The sequence below is a fragment of the Triticum aestivum genome, chromosome 4B (assembly GCF_018294505.1).
Source record: "Triticum aestivum cultivar Chinese Spring chromosome 4B, IWGSC CS RefSeq v2.1, whole genome shotgun sequence".
NCBI classification, from domain to species: domain Eukaryota; kingdom Viridiplantae; phylum Streptophyta; class Magnoliopsida; order Poales; family Poaceae; genus Triticum; species Triticum aestivum.
This window is the reverse complement of record NC_057804.1, coordinates 316,379,743-316,398,037: the sequence shown is the minus strand read 5'-3', so window position 1 is coordinate 316,398,037 and position 18,295 is coordinate 316,379,743.

Sequence of the window (18,295 nt, the reverse complement as noted above, 5' to 3'; positions counted from 1 at the left end):
TAGTTAATCTCGAGTACAAACGATACATATTCTGTAGCTTTCATCTGTGTTCTCCCTTTAGTTTATGAGACCTGTTGCTGCTAGTTAACCCCAGTCCTACTATTTATGTCGTCTCCTACAGGCACTCATTACATAAATCTAACTACTAGTTGTTTTCCATGCATGTCAGATATAATTGCACACACTGATATATCCACAAGAACCTCACGGAGCAATGTAAAGGCCAATAAACTTGATGTCAATGATACCCAATATGATGGAACATGTAAAGGCAGTTCTTCAGAAGACTTGCAGAAAGATGATGAATCCTCTTCACCCCATAAGGTCCTTGCTCCAACTTGGCCTGTGATATGGGTACAACATGCATATAATGTCCTGGAGTGTATCTACTCTGTTGCAATGCCATGTGCTTAGCATGCTGATCATGCATGTGAATATTTCATGCCTTCCTGTTTTTCAGTACCTATTCCATTCATGATAACATGTTTTCAAATTCAAGTACTGTCATTCTACTCCATCTCAATGCCATCTGCTTAATTTGGACACCATGCTTCTGAATATCTTATGCATTGTTATTCATCAGTATGTACTTCATCTGTCTACCATACCATGTTTTTTCACATTGAAGTGTTGTTCTAGTGCTCTGTTGCAATGCCATCTTAGTTTCCCAATCATAAACGTGTATGTTGCCTTAGTTATTTCTACACGTATTCCGCTAGCATACAGTTTTACATTCAACTAGTGCTTTTTTTGCTGTGTTGTCCTGTCGTATCCCTAACTCTTACACCATACTCCCTCCGTCCGGATTACATGTTGTTGAAATGGATAAAAAAGGATGTATCTAGAACTGAAATACGCCTAGACCTATCCATTTTTTTCCGGTTGGAGGGAATACATGTCAATATGTCATGCCTTTCTATTCTTCAGTACCTATTCCATCTCTCTGCTGTCGCATGTTTTATCATTAAAGCACCATTCTTCGATACAAGGCATGCAAGGGGATGACTACTATGTTAGAATCTGAAGGGTTACAAACAAGGCCTTTGCAAAAGATCCAAACGCCAGGAGATAATAAACGAACTCCAGTTTTTATAGATACTGCTCCAGCACAGAGAAACCTAACTCCTACTGATAATAAGCAGATTCCAATGGCCAAAGAACTAGTCCGCTCCAGTCCAGCAAAAATATGTCAACTCCATTCTAAGAAGCGTGTGCGTATCCTTGCATCATGAAATTTTATAGCATGTTGATCATATTTTCTACATGTTTTTTTACCCAACTCTCTTTTAGAAAATAAGCTTAACAGATAGAAGAATTTCTGCAATGGTATCATTTATGAGGAAAGATTCTTGCAGGAATTCTCTGTGCTCCAATGTAGATGTAAGTACCTGTTGTATATCACTATATTTTTACATCAACATGTATTTTGTTAATCAACGTGAATCCAACCTTTATCTGATCTAAATTTAGTTGTAGCAAAATGTATAATTAAAGGCCACAATGTTGTTTTTGTAAGGAAAATTGCCTGGTAGTTTTGCATCCTGAGCTGCATGAGTGTACTATCTCATATCAATGGGTTTGAATACTTTGGTTCTGCAGTGGGTTTTTTAGTGTTTTTTTACTGTGTTGTCCTGTCGTATTGATATGTCTCCAATGTATCTACTTTTCCAAACACTTTTGCCCTTGTTTTGGACTCTAACTTGCATGATTTGAATGAAACTAACCTGGACTGACGCTATTTTCAGCAGAACTGCCATGATGTTGTTTTATGTGTAGAAAGCAAAAGTTCTCGGAATGTCCTGAAAATCCACGGAGGCACTTTTTGGAAAAAAATAAAAAATACTAGCGAAAGAATCAAGACTAGGGGGCCCACACCCTGTCCACGAGGGTGGGGGCGCGCCCTCCTCCCCGGGAGCGCCCCCTGTTTCGTGGGCCCCCTGAGGCTCCGCCGACCTCAACTCCAACTCCATATATTCCGTCTCGCGGAGAAAAAAATCAGAGAGAAAGTTTTATCGCGTTTTACAATACGGAGCCGCCGCCAAGCCCTAATCTCTCTCGGGAGGGCTGATCTGGAGTCCGTTCGGGGCTCCGGAGAGGGGGATTCGTCGTCGTCGTCATCATCAACCATCCTCCATCACCAATTTCATGATGCTCACCGCCGTGCGTGAGTAATTCCATCGTAGGCTTGCTGGACAGTGATGGGTTGGATGAGATTTACCATGTAATCAAGTTAGTTTTGTTAGGGTTTGATCCCAAGTATCCACTATGTTCTGAGATTGATGTTGCTATGACTTTGCTATGCTTAATGCTTGTCACTAGGGCTCGAGTGCCATGATTTCAGATCTGAACCTATTATGTTTTCATGAATATATATGTGTTCTCGATCCTATATTGCAAGTCTATAGTCACCTATTATGTGTTATGATCCGACAACCCCGAAGTGACAATAATCGGGATACTTCTCGGTGATGACCATAGTTTGAGGAGTTCATGTATTCATTATGTGCTAATGCTTTGTTCTGGTTCTCTATTAAAAGGAGGCCTTAATACCCCTTAGCTTCCAGTAGGACCCCGCTGCCATGGGAGAGTAGGACAAAAGATGTCATGCAAGTTCTTTTCCATAAGCTCGTATGACTATATACGGAATACATGCCTACATTACATTGATGAACTGGAGCTAGTTCTGTGTCACCCTATGTTATAGCTATTACATGAGGAATCGCATCCGGCATAATTATCCATCACTGATCCATTGCCTACGAGCTTTTCACATATTGTTCTTCACTTATTTACTTTTCCGTTGCTATTGTTACAATCACTACAAAACCCAAAAATTTACTTTTGCTACCATTACCTTTATTATCATATTACTTTGCTACTAAATACTTTGCTGCAGATACTAAGTTATCCAGGTGTGGTTGAATTGACAACTCAACTGCTAATACTCAAGAATATTTTGTGGCTCCCCTTGTGTCGAATCAATAAATTTGGGTTGAATAATTTACCCTCGAAAGCTGTTGCGATCCCCTACACTTGTGGGTTATCAAGACTAATTTCTGGCGCCGTTGCAGGGGGGGCATAGCTCTATTTTCTGAGTCACTTGGGATTTATATCTGTTGATCACTATGAAGAACTTGAAAGACGACAGAACTACGTTTTCCCTCAACTACGAGGGGAGGTAGGGAACTGCCATCTAGCTCTGCACTAGATTCTCCTTCTGTTTTGAGTAAGCTTGCGACACCTAAACCTGCTACTGCTATGAATTCTGATATGTCGCATGTTATTGATGATGCCACTTCTGCTTTGCATGATACTTATGATGAAACTACTTCTGTGTGTGATACTACTTTGCCAGTAGGTGAATTTCTTGATGAACAACTTGCTAGGGCTAGAGAGAATGAAATTATTGAAGATGCTATTATTGATGATAGTGATGATGAAATCTCCCAATGATTATGAATTGCCTGTTGTTCCTGAGGGTTATGTTATGAATGGAGAAGCTGCTAGAGCTATCTTTGCTTGCAATGATAGATATGATCTTAAAAAGTTATTAGCTAAATGGAAGCAGCAGTCTCTTAATGCTAGAATGAAACCTAACCCTGCTTTTGCTACTTCACCTATCTGTGTTACTTATAAGGATTATGAATTCTCTGTTGATCCTGAAATTATTACTTTAGTTGAATCTGATCCTTTTTATGGCCTTGAATCTGAAACTGTTGTGGCACATCTTACCAAGTTGAATGACATAGCCACCCTGTTTACTCATGATGATAAATCTCGCTATTCTTATATCCTTAAGATATTTCCGTTCTCGCTAAAGGGTGATGCTAAGACTTGGTATAATTCTCTTGCTCCTGGTTGTGTGCGTAGTCCCCAGGATATGATTTATTACTTCTCTGCTAAATATTTCCCTGCTCATAAGAAACAAGCTACCTTGCGGGAAATATACAATTTTGTGCAAATCAATGAAGAGAGTCTCCCACAAGCTTGGGGGAGGCTTCTCCGATTACTTAATGATTTGCCTGATCATCCTCTTAATAAAAATGAAATACTTGATATCTTTTATAATGGACTAACCGATGCTTCCAAGGACTACTTGGATAGTTGTGCTGGTTGTGTTTTCAGGGAAAGAACAGTCGACGAAGCTGAATTACTATTGAATAATATGTTGACTAATGAAAATAATTGGACTCTTCTTGAGCCAATTCCTGAGGCAATTCCTGAACCAATTAAGCTAACTTCTGAGCCTATTCCCAAACCCACTCCGAAGAAGAGAGGTGTTTTATTTCTCAGTCCTGAAGATATGCAAGAGGCAAAGAAATCAATGAAAGAAAAAGGTATTAAAGCTGAAGATGTTAAGAATTTACCTCCTATTGAAGAAATACATGGTCTTAATATACCGCATGTTGAAGAACCACATTATCTTGATAACCCGACACAGGTAGTAAAGGTAAATTCTCTCTATAGATATGATAAAGTTGAAATCCCCTCTACTAAATTTCATAGCCCATGCTTAGATGAATTTGATGAGTTTATGGTTAGACAAGAAAGTTTTAATGCTTATGTTGGTAGAGAGTTAAAGAATAATGCTTTCGAGGTAGGACGTGTGAGCGATAATATGGCTAGAGTTAAAGGTGAACTCAAACTCATTAGCAAATATACTTCTATGGTTGCTACTCAAGCTGAACAAGTACTTAAAGCTCAAAATGATTTGCTTGATGAATTAAATAATAAAAATGACTTTGCTGTTAGAGTGGCTACTAGAACTAGTAGAATGACTTAGGAACCTTTATATCCTGAAGGCCACCCTAAGAGAATCGAGCAAGATTCTCAGAGAAATAATTTAGAGTCACCTAGTTCTTCTAAAAAGAAGAAAAAGAAAAACGGTAGGACTTTGCATGCTTCTAGTGAACCTACTGTAGACACACCTGATAATCCCAATGATATTTCTATCTCTGATGCTGAAACACAATCAGGTGATGAACATGAACCTAGTGATAATGTTCATGTTGATGCTCAACCTAGCAAAAACAATGATGTAGAGATTGAACCTGCTGTTGATCTTGATGACCCACAATAAAAGAATCAACGTTATGATAAGAGAGATTTTGTTGCTAGGAAGCACGGTAGAGAAAGAGAACCATGGGTTCACAAACCCATGCCCTTTCCTCCTAAACCATCCAAGTCAAAGGATGATGAGGATTTTGAGCGCTTTGTTGAAATGATTAGACCTACTTTCTTACGTATGCGCTTGACTGATATGCTCAAAGTAAATCCTTATGCTAAGTATATGAAGGATATCATCACAAATAAAAGAAAGATACCGGAAGCTGAAATTTCCACCATGCTTGCTAATTACACTTTTAAAGGTGGAATACCAAAGAAACTTGGAGATCCGGGGGTACCAACTATACCATGCTCCATTAAAAGAAATCATGTTAGAACTGCTTTATGTGATCTTGGAGCCGGTGTTAGTGTTATGACTCTCTCTTTATATCGTAGACATGAAATGACTAAGTTGACACCTATTGAAATATCTTTGCAAATGGCTGATAAATCAACTGCTATACCTGTCGGTATTTGTGAGGATGTGCCTGTTGTGGCTGCAAATGTCACTATCTTAACGGACTTTGTTATTCTTGATATTCCCGAGGACGATAGTATGTCGATTATCCTTGGTAGACCCTTTTTGAACACTACAGGGGCTGTTATTGATTGCAACAAAGGCAATGTCACTTTTCATGTAAATGGTAATGAGCATATGGTACACTTTCCGAGGAAACAATCTCAAGTTCATAGCATCAATTCTATTGGAAAAGTTCCAACTATCATTATTGGAGGTTTTGAATTTCCTCTCCCTACTATCAAAAAAAGTATGATATTCTTATTATTGGGGATGTTCATATCCCCGTTGAGGTAACTTAGTGTTACTCCAAATTTCTCCGGTTCCGTGTTATCCGGAATGAGTTTGTTAACAAGACTTGATCAACCTTGTTAGTGGATTCATTTTGATGATCATGAGATGGATGAAACTAGAAGGCACAACCTTCTGTACCATCTTTTTACTTTCTGTTATTTAGAATAAATAAAGCAAAAATAGTATTATCCGTCTGTTTTCTGAATTATCTGTGCATTAAAAATATCCCGAAAATAAAAGTGCTCCAAATGCCCTACAAATTTAGTATGATTTTTTATGGAATATTTGAGGATTTTAGGCACTGAAATCACTGCAGGAGGGGCAAGCACCAGGCCATGAGAGTGGAGGGCGCGCCCACCCCACCTGGGCGCACCCCCCTCTCTCGTGGGCCCCTGGTGGCCCCCCTCCACTTATGCCAGCACCCACACACTAGATCTTCTACCCAAAAAACTCCCCATCCAGCTCAAGCACAAGTTCTAGCTCATTTTGCTGCGATTTTCGATCTCCTTGCTCAAAGCTCCATTCACGAAACTGGTTTGGGAGATTGTTGCTTGGTATGTGACTCCTCCATTGGTCCAATTAGTTTTTGTTCTAGTGCTTTATTCATTGCATTTTTTTGCTGCATAGGAGACCATGTTCTTCAGCTTGCATGTTGAATTTATGAGGTCCCAAGCAATTCTAATGCATGATATAGGCTCTAGGCACTTGTAGGAGTAGTTGCTACCAATCTTGTTTAGTTTTACTCACTTTTATTTTGAAGTTACGAAAATTTCAGAATTTTTTTAGAAAAAGAATTATGTCTAGGAGAATGTACCAAGGTGGTTCCTCAGTAAAGAAAGGACCCATGATTGCTATACGTGAGCTAGATGTTGAATTACCGAGGGACGCAGATGTAAGAGTTTGTGAGTGGCCATCCGACGATTTTATGGTCGAAGCAGGCTTTTGTGACGCCCCTGATTCAATCGTACACTAATCATACACGCAAATGTGTACGATGAAGATCAGGGACTCACGGGAAGATATCACAACACAACTCTAGACACAAATAAAATAATACAAGCTTTATATTACAAGCCAGGGGCCTCGAGGGCTCAAATACAAGCTCGATACACAAGAGTCAGTGGAAGCAACAATATCTGAGTACAGACATAAGTTAAACAAGTTTTGCCTTAAGAAGGCTAGCACAAAAGCAACACGATCGAAGAGGCAAGGCCTCCTGCCTGGGACCTCCTAACTACTCCTGGTCGACGGCGGTCTTCATGTAGCAGCATCCATCGCCGGTGGCATTTGGCTCCAGGGATCCACCATCTGGTTGCATCATCCGGAAAGAAGAAAGAAGGGGGAAAGGGGGGTAGCAAATCAACCATGAGTACTCATCCAAAGTACTCGCAAGCATCAGAGCTATACTAAGTATGCACTAGTATCAAATGGAAGGTTTGTATCTGTGGGCTGACCTGCAGAGTGCCAGAATAGAGGGGGAAGGCCTAGCCTATCGAAGACTAGCATCTTCAAGCAGCTCCAAGCATCTTGCGGCATGTAGAAGAGTAAAGAATAGCAGTTTATATTTAACAAACATGTTGTAACATTAATGCCCAGAGATCCTTCCTCGACTCCTTGCGAGAAAGCAATCCCGGAGCCACATATCTCAAGTATCCATTTGTAGTTGTATAAGATCAGGATATAAGTCTGAACGTTCATTACCGTGGACACGGTATTTGAATATATAAGTTCCCTGCAGGGGTGCACCACGTTACCCAACACGCTCGATCACTCTGGTCGGACACACCTTTCTGGGGTCAATGCCCGACCTCGGAAGATCAACACGTCGCAACCCTACATAGGCTCAGCAGAGAGGTCCCCGCCGCTCTACATCCTAAGCACTCCAGGGTCTTGGGCCCATCGCCCGCAGCACTCCGGGTCGTTGTGTGCAGGGTGGATACCAGCACCACCTCGGATGGCCAGCATGATCCGACCGTGCCACAATGCTGAACTGGACGTTTGACAAAGCTTCGGCTGATACTGTGACGTCGAGGCCCATATCTATTCTCGCGTGGTGGTTAGTGCGTAAAGGCCAGAGGCCAACTCAGAACAAATACCCAAACCATAGTGTATTATTAGCTTGCGGAGACGAGCAGAGACTCACGATCGAAAGTGACCCCGTCGCCCCGTCTCGTGGACTTACGACAAGGGCCTAGAATGCCCGGTCGTACAACGTAACCATCTTGCGGGTGCTCTCCGGGCCCGCCCGACTTTCACCAAGGTCTCAAGTAAAGTCATTGTAACCGTGTGTCCAAACATCAAGGAGAAAACCCGAGGAATCACCCCCAGTGGATTCCACTCAATGTAATCATCAAGGTGAACGTAAGAGGGACCACCCTCGAGGTTCACACTTGAGGTGTTGAACGACAGAGCCGTATCGGGAATGGTGAAAGAGGAAATCACCCTCGATGACCACGACCGAATAGCTACACTACAGAATTATCATCAGGAGTGCGTTATGAGGGATCACCCTCGGCACTCGATAGTAGCTCTGCAGAGTCGAGCAACAAAAGGGGTGTGATGTGATGTGAGGTGTCGGGCTCTGGTCGTCGATCACGTCGATCGAGGCGTCGATGATGAAGCAGGGGCAACAAGGACAAGTGGGGGTCACTGATGGATCACTAACCAACCTATACTAAGCAGTTTAGGGTAAGCAGGTAGGTAACAATAAGCAGGTACAAAAGCAGGCTATGCATCAGAATAGGAGCAAACAATAACAGTAGCAAAACCTAATGTAATCATGAGAGTATAGAATGGGCGATATCGGGATGATCAAAGGGGCGGCTTGCCTGGTTACTCACACAAGAAGAAGGGGCCGTCATCGATGTAGTCGATCACGGCGGCACCTGCGACAGCCTCGGGGTCTATCGGAGAGAAGAGGGGGAGAAACAGTAAATACATAGCAAGAAATAGCATAACAGGACAACAGGCAGAGCTAGACGTGTTCTAACGCGGTACTACACGATACCGGCAAAGGGGGATAACATCCGGGAATGTTTTCCCGAAGTTTGTATTTTTTGGACAGATGAAACAGAGGGGGAAAGTTGCGTGTTTGCTATGTTAGGGATGTGTGGTGGATGAACGGTCCGCGTATTCGGGTTCGTCTCGTCGTTCTGAGCAACTTTCATGTACAAAGTTTTTCGATCCGAGTTACGGTTTATTTTCTATGAATTTTCAAAGTTTTAAACATTTTCTGAAATTAATATAATCCGAAAATAATTGCTAAATGCTAAGCGCACCCAGCACAGGGTACACAGAACTGTACCTAGTGGCTGTCAGGTGGGCCAGGGGGTACCCAGTTGACCAGTTAACTCTTGACTGGTCAACACGGGGGTGGGGCCCTCTGTCATAGGCCCATTTGATTAACCAGTTAGTTAATTAGACTAAGCAAGTAATTAGGTTAATTAAACCTAATTAATTAACTTAATTAATTAATTAATTATTATTTTTATATACATTTTTGAAAGCTCTTTTTTTAAGAAAAGGAAGCTAGTGGGGCCTACTGGGTAGTGGCCCATAGGCCAAAACAGGCACGGGCTATCGGGCGCTGGGGTGGGGCATGGGCGCACGCCCGAACGCACGGGCGTGACTGACGAAGGCCGCCGGGGCGCGGCGGGGCACCGGCCAGGGGGAAGCGGGGCCGCGGCTGGGACTTGCGGTGGCCGGAGGCGGAAGGGGCCGTGGTGGCTGGAGTGGGCGGCGAGGGGCTGATGGCAGCAGCAGTAGTAGGCCACCAGAGCAGCAGCAGCGGGACACACGCACGGCGTGCGCAGCGGTGGACGCGGCGCGTCGGCACGGACCGGGGTAGTGGGGGTGAGCGAGCGCGTGCGTTGGTTGCGGCCGGAGGTACGGCGCACGCAAGCGGGATCGGGTGCGGCTGCGGCCACAGGGGCCATGTCGGCGAGCTCGACCGCAGCGGCGGAAGTTCAAGTGCGTCGGGGGAAAGCTACGGCTACGAGGAGAGGCTGGGGAGAGAGGGAGGAGGATCGAGTGCTCACGGCCGTTGCAGAGAAGGCCCGGGGACGGCTCGAGGTGCTCGGGGTGGCGCGGGTCGACGGCGAGCTCCGACGCGTCCGAAGGTGGAAGACGATGTTGTCGTCGGCGTTGTGGAGCGCTTCGGGTCCCGTGGTTCGACGGAGAAGGAGCAGAGGATGAGGTTGAGCTCGTGGGCACGTCGGCTTGGCGTAGGGAGGGCGGTGGCCACGTCGAGGCAAGGCGGACGGCGACGGGCGCGCCGATCCTTCCTCCAGATCGACAGAGGGGGAAGAGGTGGATCTTGGCGAGGGGCTAGGCGAAGGGAGAGAGAGGGAAGTGGTGTGTGGTGGAGTGGAGCAGGGGAGAGCTCGAGGGGGCGCGGGGAGGCCTTATCCTCTCCTGCGTCATTGACGAGGTGGTGAGGTGCCGACCGCGTGCGAAGCTCCGTGTAGCGGCCGAGTCCGAGGAACAGGAAGGAGGGGGAGGCAACCGGTGCAGGGAGTTGGGCCGTCCTAGGTGGGTCAAGGCCTAGGGGGGCGTGGTGGCTAGCTGGGCCAGTCAGCCCAGGGGGGATCTTTTCCTTTTATTTTGCCGTGTTTTGTTTTCTTTAATTTATTTACAGTATTTTTTTAATAGCAATTAGTTTCATAAAATATATGAACAATACCAAAATTGGTGTTACTAATTATACCAATGTCACAATTAGTTTGAGGTTTAAATAAAATAGTTTAGCATTTATATAATTTTAAAAGCATTTAATTTAATATTTTAGCCACTGCTTTAATTATTAAAGGGCATTAAACCACCTTATTAAAATGTTGGTTCAGCACCAAAATTGTTCATGGAATAATTGCAACATTAAGAGCATTTTAGTTTTGACATTTGAAAACTTCTATAATTTGACTTGATTCTGAATTTTGAATTCGAACAGGATTTGAAACTTCATGAGATTAACAACAGTAATCGTGGTGACATGGTATCATTAGCAGAGGTTACTGTAGCTTAATTATCCGGGTGTCACAATTCGCCTCCACTACAAGAAATCTCGTCCCGAGATTTAAGGGGTGTAGTAGGGGGGAAGACTCGAAAAGGATGGGGCTCAACACAAGATAGATACCTGGGGGCTATCTCGCGACATGGCACAAAGGCATCTCTCGAGTTGAAATTCAAAAGTCATTGAGAGCAAGGCTAGAAGGTGCAATAAGAAGCTTCAAGCGGATGAATAATCGTTTGATGTCTGAAACAGAGTGTGAAAGGGGTTCAGTGCATCGAAAATAAGTATTGCATATGATAGTAGAACAGATCACAAGAAGGTGGCTCGTGAATTACATACGAAGCCAAGCATGAGGAACAATTTTGGAAGACAGAGATGTACAGGAGAGTCAGGTTTCGATCCTGGGACATGTGGGTTATGGGCCCACCATGTGGGTTAAAGGTAGGAAGGGCGCTAACATATGCACAGTCATGATAGCAAGGTAGGTCAAAGGATAGCATGTCGGTATGTTGGCAACAACGTTGGTACCAAGGGCGAGGGACGAAGAGAACCATTTTCCTGCTTGATGAACGAGGCAGACCAATAGGCAAAGTTCTCGTCCATCGGTGGCCACTGGAATGTTATCAACAATAGTAACAAGGTCTTACTGACAGAGTTTGTACATCGAGGTGTTTACATAAGCAACGAGTTATCACTGCTCAGATATGTTAGTTTATAAGAAAGGTTAAACAATACAATGGAAGGGGAAAGTGTAGACTCGAATCAGTTATCGGTGTTCTCGGGTGTCTAAATACTCAGAACCCGTGGAAAATTGGAATTGGCGAGAAATAATAGTTGATCAAGAACTCATAAGAAGTTATGTAGTTCCATGGTATTCTCGAGATACCAGACGGTAACACTCAAAGGTATATCAATGTAGAGGTTGAACAGGTGAAACAATCTGAAGAAGCCAAGTTCTTTAACTTGTCTGATAAATGGATCAAACAAGAACAATATGGTCGGAACCACGATTGCAAAGGACCAAACATAGATACAAGATGGACTTATCACAAGGGGATTATTATTATAACAAGAAGCTTCCATGATAAGTTCCACATCGGGTCTGTGGGCATGAACACAAAGGTTCAAGGTCGACTCCCACTTCTCGAATGCACAACTTTCCATTCACCTCTCGCTTTCGAAGAAGTTGTAGAATTTGAAAATTTATCCGAAGAAACACCAGTAGATATAACTCGCATAATCTTCGGGTTCACACGGATTTAGGTAAGACAAAGATTCAACCCATCGGGGCATTTGAGGAACACATACCACAAACTTCGCAAGTAAATAACTCAATCCCGAGAGTAGAGCATGGTTCAGGAAGCAGAAGATACAATTTACCAAAGGCATTATGTATCCGAGGTAAAGCTCACAAGGTTACTATATATGAAGGATGTTGTCGGATAGAACCCCACAAAGGATCTAGTGGTTCATAAGGGATCTGATGTGAGCATCAGTACTCAACCAGAGGTAGAAAGAATGCAAGGATATCAGATTATAGAAGCAACTGACTAATTCAGAGTTCAAATGCAAAGGGATTATGATTTTCAAAATCAAGGGATCAGAAGCAAACGCTCTGACCAAGGATGGTTAAGTTGAATAGACTTAGGGCACAATCGATGGCAATCTGATTGGCCGAGAACCAGCTCATGTTCGGGAAGACGTCTGAGCCAGAAAGATAATCTATAAGGATCAATTGATGATTGCAACACAGACATAATGAATCGAAAGACTCGACTTGATAATGACAAAGGACGTCAATGGATACTGCTAGGCACATGGAATTAACCAGAGTGTAAGCAGGTAAGACCTTCTAGAGCAATAGGCGATAGAGGTTATCGAAAGCTCGGATTGTATTAAAAAGTATCTTATGAAGCATAAGAATAACTGGGGATGAATGGATACTCGATAAGAGCGAGTAATTATCCGTAGGGGTATTCATGCGGCAAGGACTGCAGGGCGGCAAGCATAAATGATGTAGGGTGGAACCCTATGTGGACGATCTTTCACGTTTGGAGTGGATCCTACGGGGAATCACGAAGAACACGCGGAAGAACTAGAGGGAAAACACGGGGAGAATGAGAGAAACACTCAACCGACATGGAATCAATCAAACAAGTGCTAGATCGCCAAACACAAAGAGATACATATGATCCACAATCAACAAAGGTAAGGATACAAAGGTAACCGATCTTCTCCGTGAGGAGGTCTTGAATCCACAAGGGGATCTTCCCATGAGGGGGTCTTGAATCCGATAGGATCTTCTCCGAGGAGGCCACGGTCTCTCACGAGGAGGAGATCTGATGGATGAGCGAAGCTCTATCTCTAACTTGAGCTAAATCAATGCTAACCCTAACTAGGAGGGGGTGGAGGAGTATATATAGTCATGGGCCATGAAGGGGTAAGTGGGGGATACAGGGACTCGGTCCAATACACTGTGCGCAGACAGGCGTCGGACGTCCGGAGGGTTCCGGTCGTCCGGAGGCTCGGGAAGGTCCGGACGTTCGTAGGTCTTCAGATGTCCGTAGATATCGTTCTATTGCCTGATGCATGGACATCCGGCCTTCGTCGGATATCCGTAGTTTTGGTTCTGGTGGGGAAGTCTCGGACGTCCGGAGGTGGCCGGTCGTCCGGAGCCTGGGAGTCGTCGGACGTCTGGTCCTGGTCGGACGTCCGGCCGCTGTAGCATTCATTAGCCTGGTTTCCTTGGGCTGGCGTGACCTTCAGGGGCCGGACGTCCAGGCTGGGCCGGTCGTCCGGTGGCTGTAGCTTCGAGCAACTTCTTCTCTTGGTCCTTGTACTTGGTGTCCTCTCCGTCTTGTCCAATGCTCGTAGCTGTTCCATGGCCTTCCTCTTGGTTCCTGGACATGCATAGCACACACGTTTGAGGTAGTAACCATGTCTCACATGTGGGAAGTGAAGGTTCAGAGAGGAGCGAGTTCACCTTGTGTCCAATGGCGTTTGTTCGAGGTCTCGTCATATGTCCCCTTGGGGCTTGGGGATTAGTGGGAGTGTACATGGGGATGAACGTGGGATGCTCCGCATCATCTCCCCCCCCCCTTGGGAAAGATCCGACCTCGGATCGTGATCCTCATCTCCATGGAAACGGTTGTCATGGACGGACTTGTAGTTGGACGAAGTTGAAGACATGGCGCAATCCAAGTAGTCCAAGGTGTCGCCGGAGTGATAGACATGCAAAAAGAGCAAACACACACTCGGAAATACAATGGTTAGCACACAAAAAGTGTCCATCATGCAAGAATGAGTCCGTGCGGCAAGATTGGTCGTGACAAAGCGCATGAAGCTTACTAAGATGATCTATAATGAGATGCAAAGCATTCATGGGAGGAAATGCAATCATTGTGCAGACAAATGTGTTGTAAATATGATCAATGCAACCACGGTGCAAAATGATGTCATAATGTGATGGTTTATCGAGAGCATGAACATGGTAATTGGTGCTCAATGTTATTATGTTATCATGCAATTGATGATGGGCAATATGATCATGATGTATGAATATGCCATCAAGGAAGATCACAACAAATTTGCTAAGGAAGTGAACAAGCTCAAATATCATGGATGACATGGGAATACAAGATGTAACAAGGCAATCATAATGTGAGTCAATCCATGCATAGGGTGCAAACTTGTGGTGAGTATGATGTGTCCATCGATCATAACATGTATGAGCACAATCAACAAATATGGAGGTGTTGGTGTACCAATGCTCGATGTCGTGGTATGAGTGGAGTTCCGAAGATGCATCCAATAAGTGCGAGTGCTCCTCAATGTGAAGGTCCATGTAGCCAATCTCCAATGTCGCTCCTCCGTTCACGAGATGTATCATGTAGACAACAAGAAGCAAACAACAATGAAAGAGTGACCCATCCAATATGCGTATTTGAGGATGGCTCAAAGAGAAGGAGGTCACCTTTAGGAGTTTCTCAAGGATGATGGAGTCGCGCATCGAGTATGCCTTCTCATAACCAAAATGTCTCGTGATCGTACCGCCTTGTGAATCCTTCAAAACGAAAGAACATGACAAACACTCGAAAAAACAAATGAGGTTAGCGAAAGTGCAAAACCTATCATTCGTGTGGTAAGATACCAAACAAGTGTATGCATCATGCTCATCATAAGAAAGGACAAGGGAGCATTTCATAGTATGAAGGCATAAGATGTAAGAACAACCAAATACAATAGGCTCAAGTAAACAAGCATGCATCACACGTAAGTTGTCAAAGTCTCTAGAATCAATAAGTATAGTATGGTTGCACTCAATACAAGTGGATATGAAAGAGGCAACTAATGGAGACAAGAGACAATGATCATGACAAATCAAGTGAGAGGCATGAACATATATGTCATCAGCCCAAGAAAGCGAGTAAGAGTGGAACATGGGTGATGCAACATAGCAAGCAATCATAACAATCAAGTCAAGCAAGCTAGTAGTGCGAAGATGCAACATACTAGAAGGAATCATGGCAAGCATGTCATGTGTGCAAATAGTGGGCATGAATAATTCACATGTCATAGCACAAGCATGAAAGCAAGATATGAGGAAAGTAGGTTCATGGTGTTGGCAAGAAGTCCTATGTAAATAGCAATGTAACATCATGACTCTCCCAACACAAGAATCAACAATAGTATGAGGCACATGATAAACATGGCAATAGCAACAAGGATCTCCACCAAGCATGCAAATACACATAGAAGTATCATAATGGTGAATCATGGGTAGATGCAAGCAAGGGTCACAATTGCATGGAAAATGCATAGAAGCAAGTATAACATGCAAAGTGAACACGGGAAAATGAGCATATGGTGACAAGTGGTAAATAGCCCATAGCCGTGTGAGAGCCAAGTAGAAGAGATGCGTGTAGTCCTTGCACAAAGGGAACGGTGGTAAGGATAGTCCACGGGATCCCAAGTCGTCGTTGCTCTCAAGAGCTCGTTTCATCAACTCATGGGATTGTGAGGTTGACGAGTGTTCATAAGTACCTACACAAAACAAAGACAAAGAGAAAATTGTGTGTGCATGGTATATGTACAGATCATCCATCATCATGCGCACGGGCATGTGTCGGTTAGCACAAAATAGCCAATGCTCAAATAAATGAGATGCATGATATAGAAACATGTCATCCGTCATGATAGGTTTGTTGTTATGTATAGCATAATGGAGACTCAAATTGTGTAATGCATCACGAGCAATATCTAGAACATTGTTATTCATGGAATGCATAAAGTGCACGCAATTATGGGAATCATGCAAAGTATGACATGCATCAGGATCTCCTAATATGTATGAGGAAACTATGGGGGTCTCCTCATGCGCATTAACGGAAACATCCCATGGAGAATATTGACAACATCCAAAACAATGCATATTCGAAACAATGTGATCATGGCATGTCATAGTAGATGAATTGCGCAAATCATGTAAAGGAAGCATGGCAATATCATCACATGAAAAACAAAATCCAATGACCATCATCTCGTCATCTATGCCATAAGTGCAAATGGGATTGATTTTAATGGGGCATGCATAGTTACTATGTTGAGATTGAAATGATGCAATGTGGGAGATCTCACTCATAGCATATGACAAGTTCAATGGGTTGTCAAACATGATGTGACCAAAAGAATTTTCACAAGATATCCTATGAAGCATAGCATCACAACTAGGCAACTCAACATGCTCATCATCATATTCATCATAAATTGGTAAGTCAAGACATGAAGAAGTCTCACTAGCATGAAGCATGGCAATAGGTGTGTCAACATCATGGGAGCGATCGATGTCAAGAGAGTCCACTAGTGGGACAAGAGAAGCACCATCACCTATGTTACCTATGGAGCATCGCTCATGTGTTGTAGGTGAGGTGTTGAAGATCGTCTCGTTGTCATCTTCATCTTGATGGAACCATGTGGGGGGTGCATCATTGTCAACCATGGCCATCGGTGTCTCCAATGGAGGAATAGACTCATCAAGGATAGGCATGTTGTCATGTAGGAGACCTAGCACCAAAGAAGAAAACACACTAGGAGTAGAGGTTAAGTCATTAGAAATCATGGTGGCCTCACATGCCGTGTCAACTACCTCACTCGCTAAGTGTTGTGGCTCACTCACTCCCTCTTGGATGCTCTCACTCATATGGTTGGTGGAGTCACTCAAATGGCGCTCAACCTCACATAGGATGTGTGGCATGCTCTCATGTGTGGGGCTAGTGGTGGTCACACTCATCCTCTCATAGGAAATGCTCTCAATGTCACGTATGGTGGAGTCACTCATGTCACTCATGTGGTGGTGGCTCTCCTCACATGACAAATGGGGCATCTTGACATATGTGGGTGTCGGAGAGATGTAGGTGCAAATGTCTCCATGCGCGGTCGCCTAGCTTGACTCGGAGTAGGAGTCCAATGTGGGCGCCGTCTTCATGTTGTTGAAGAGGTTCGTGCTCGTCGCCGTGGTCGAAGGGGATGGCCCTTGCTCGACCGTCTTGTCGCTATCTTGTTGTTGGAGGCCCATATGATGTGGCACCTCGTAGCTCATCTCCATGATCGAAGGGAATTTCCCATGCTCGGCCATCTTCCTTGGGGGGCTTCCGAAGATGGAAGTGTCGCCCTCGCTTGTAGGTGGTCGCCTTGGACTTGATGAAGTCGTTGTAGGCGTACTCGTGGGAAGTAGGCGAAGATGCCATACGTCCAAAGGAGAAGATGCCTTGATAGCACTTGGCAAAGATGCCGAAGTGGTTGATGTAGCCGTAGCACCATCTTGGTGGTGGTCGTCTCGCGGTCTTCTTTTGTGCTCATGAAGTTTGGACTTGGCGTGTTGGGACTTGTGCATTTGCGCTTGTGGAGCATCTTCATGATGATGATGTCGTTGTCGTGCTTGAGCTCCTTGGCGTTCGTCGTCGTCGTGCACATGATGCTTGGAGGTGACTTGCCCTTCATGACGATGTTGATCACGAACGAGATGGTGATCGCCATGTAGATGTTGACTTGGACGACTTGCACTTGCATCTTGTTTGCGCTCCGAAGACTTGTGGCTTGAATGTATCCGCCTTGAAGATGACGAAGTGGAAGAAGACTTGATCAAGGCTCTAATCTCCTCCATCCTTGCATCTTGCTCCTCTTTATGTGCGGCAAGCTTCTTCTCGATGTGCTCTCGCAATCTTGATTGTGCGCCTTGCACTTGTCATTGTAGATTGAGGATAGACGCTTTGGTGATGTAGTTGTTCACGCCTCGTTGTTGTCGAGGACCGGAGAGGAAATGCCTTTCCTATCCATCACAAGACTCGAGCAAATATGAGTGGGAGAAAGAG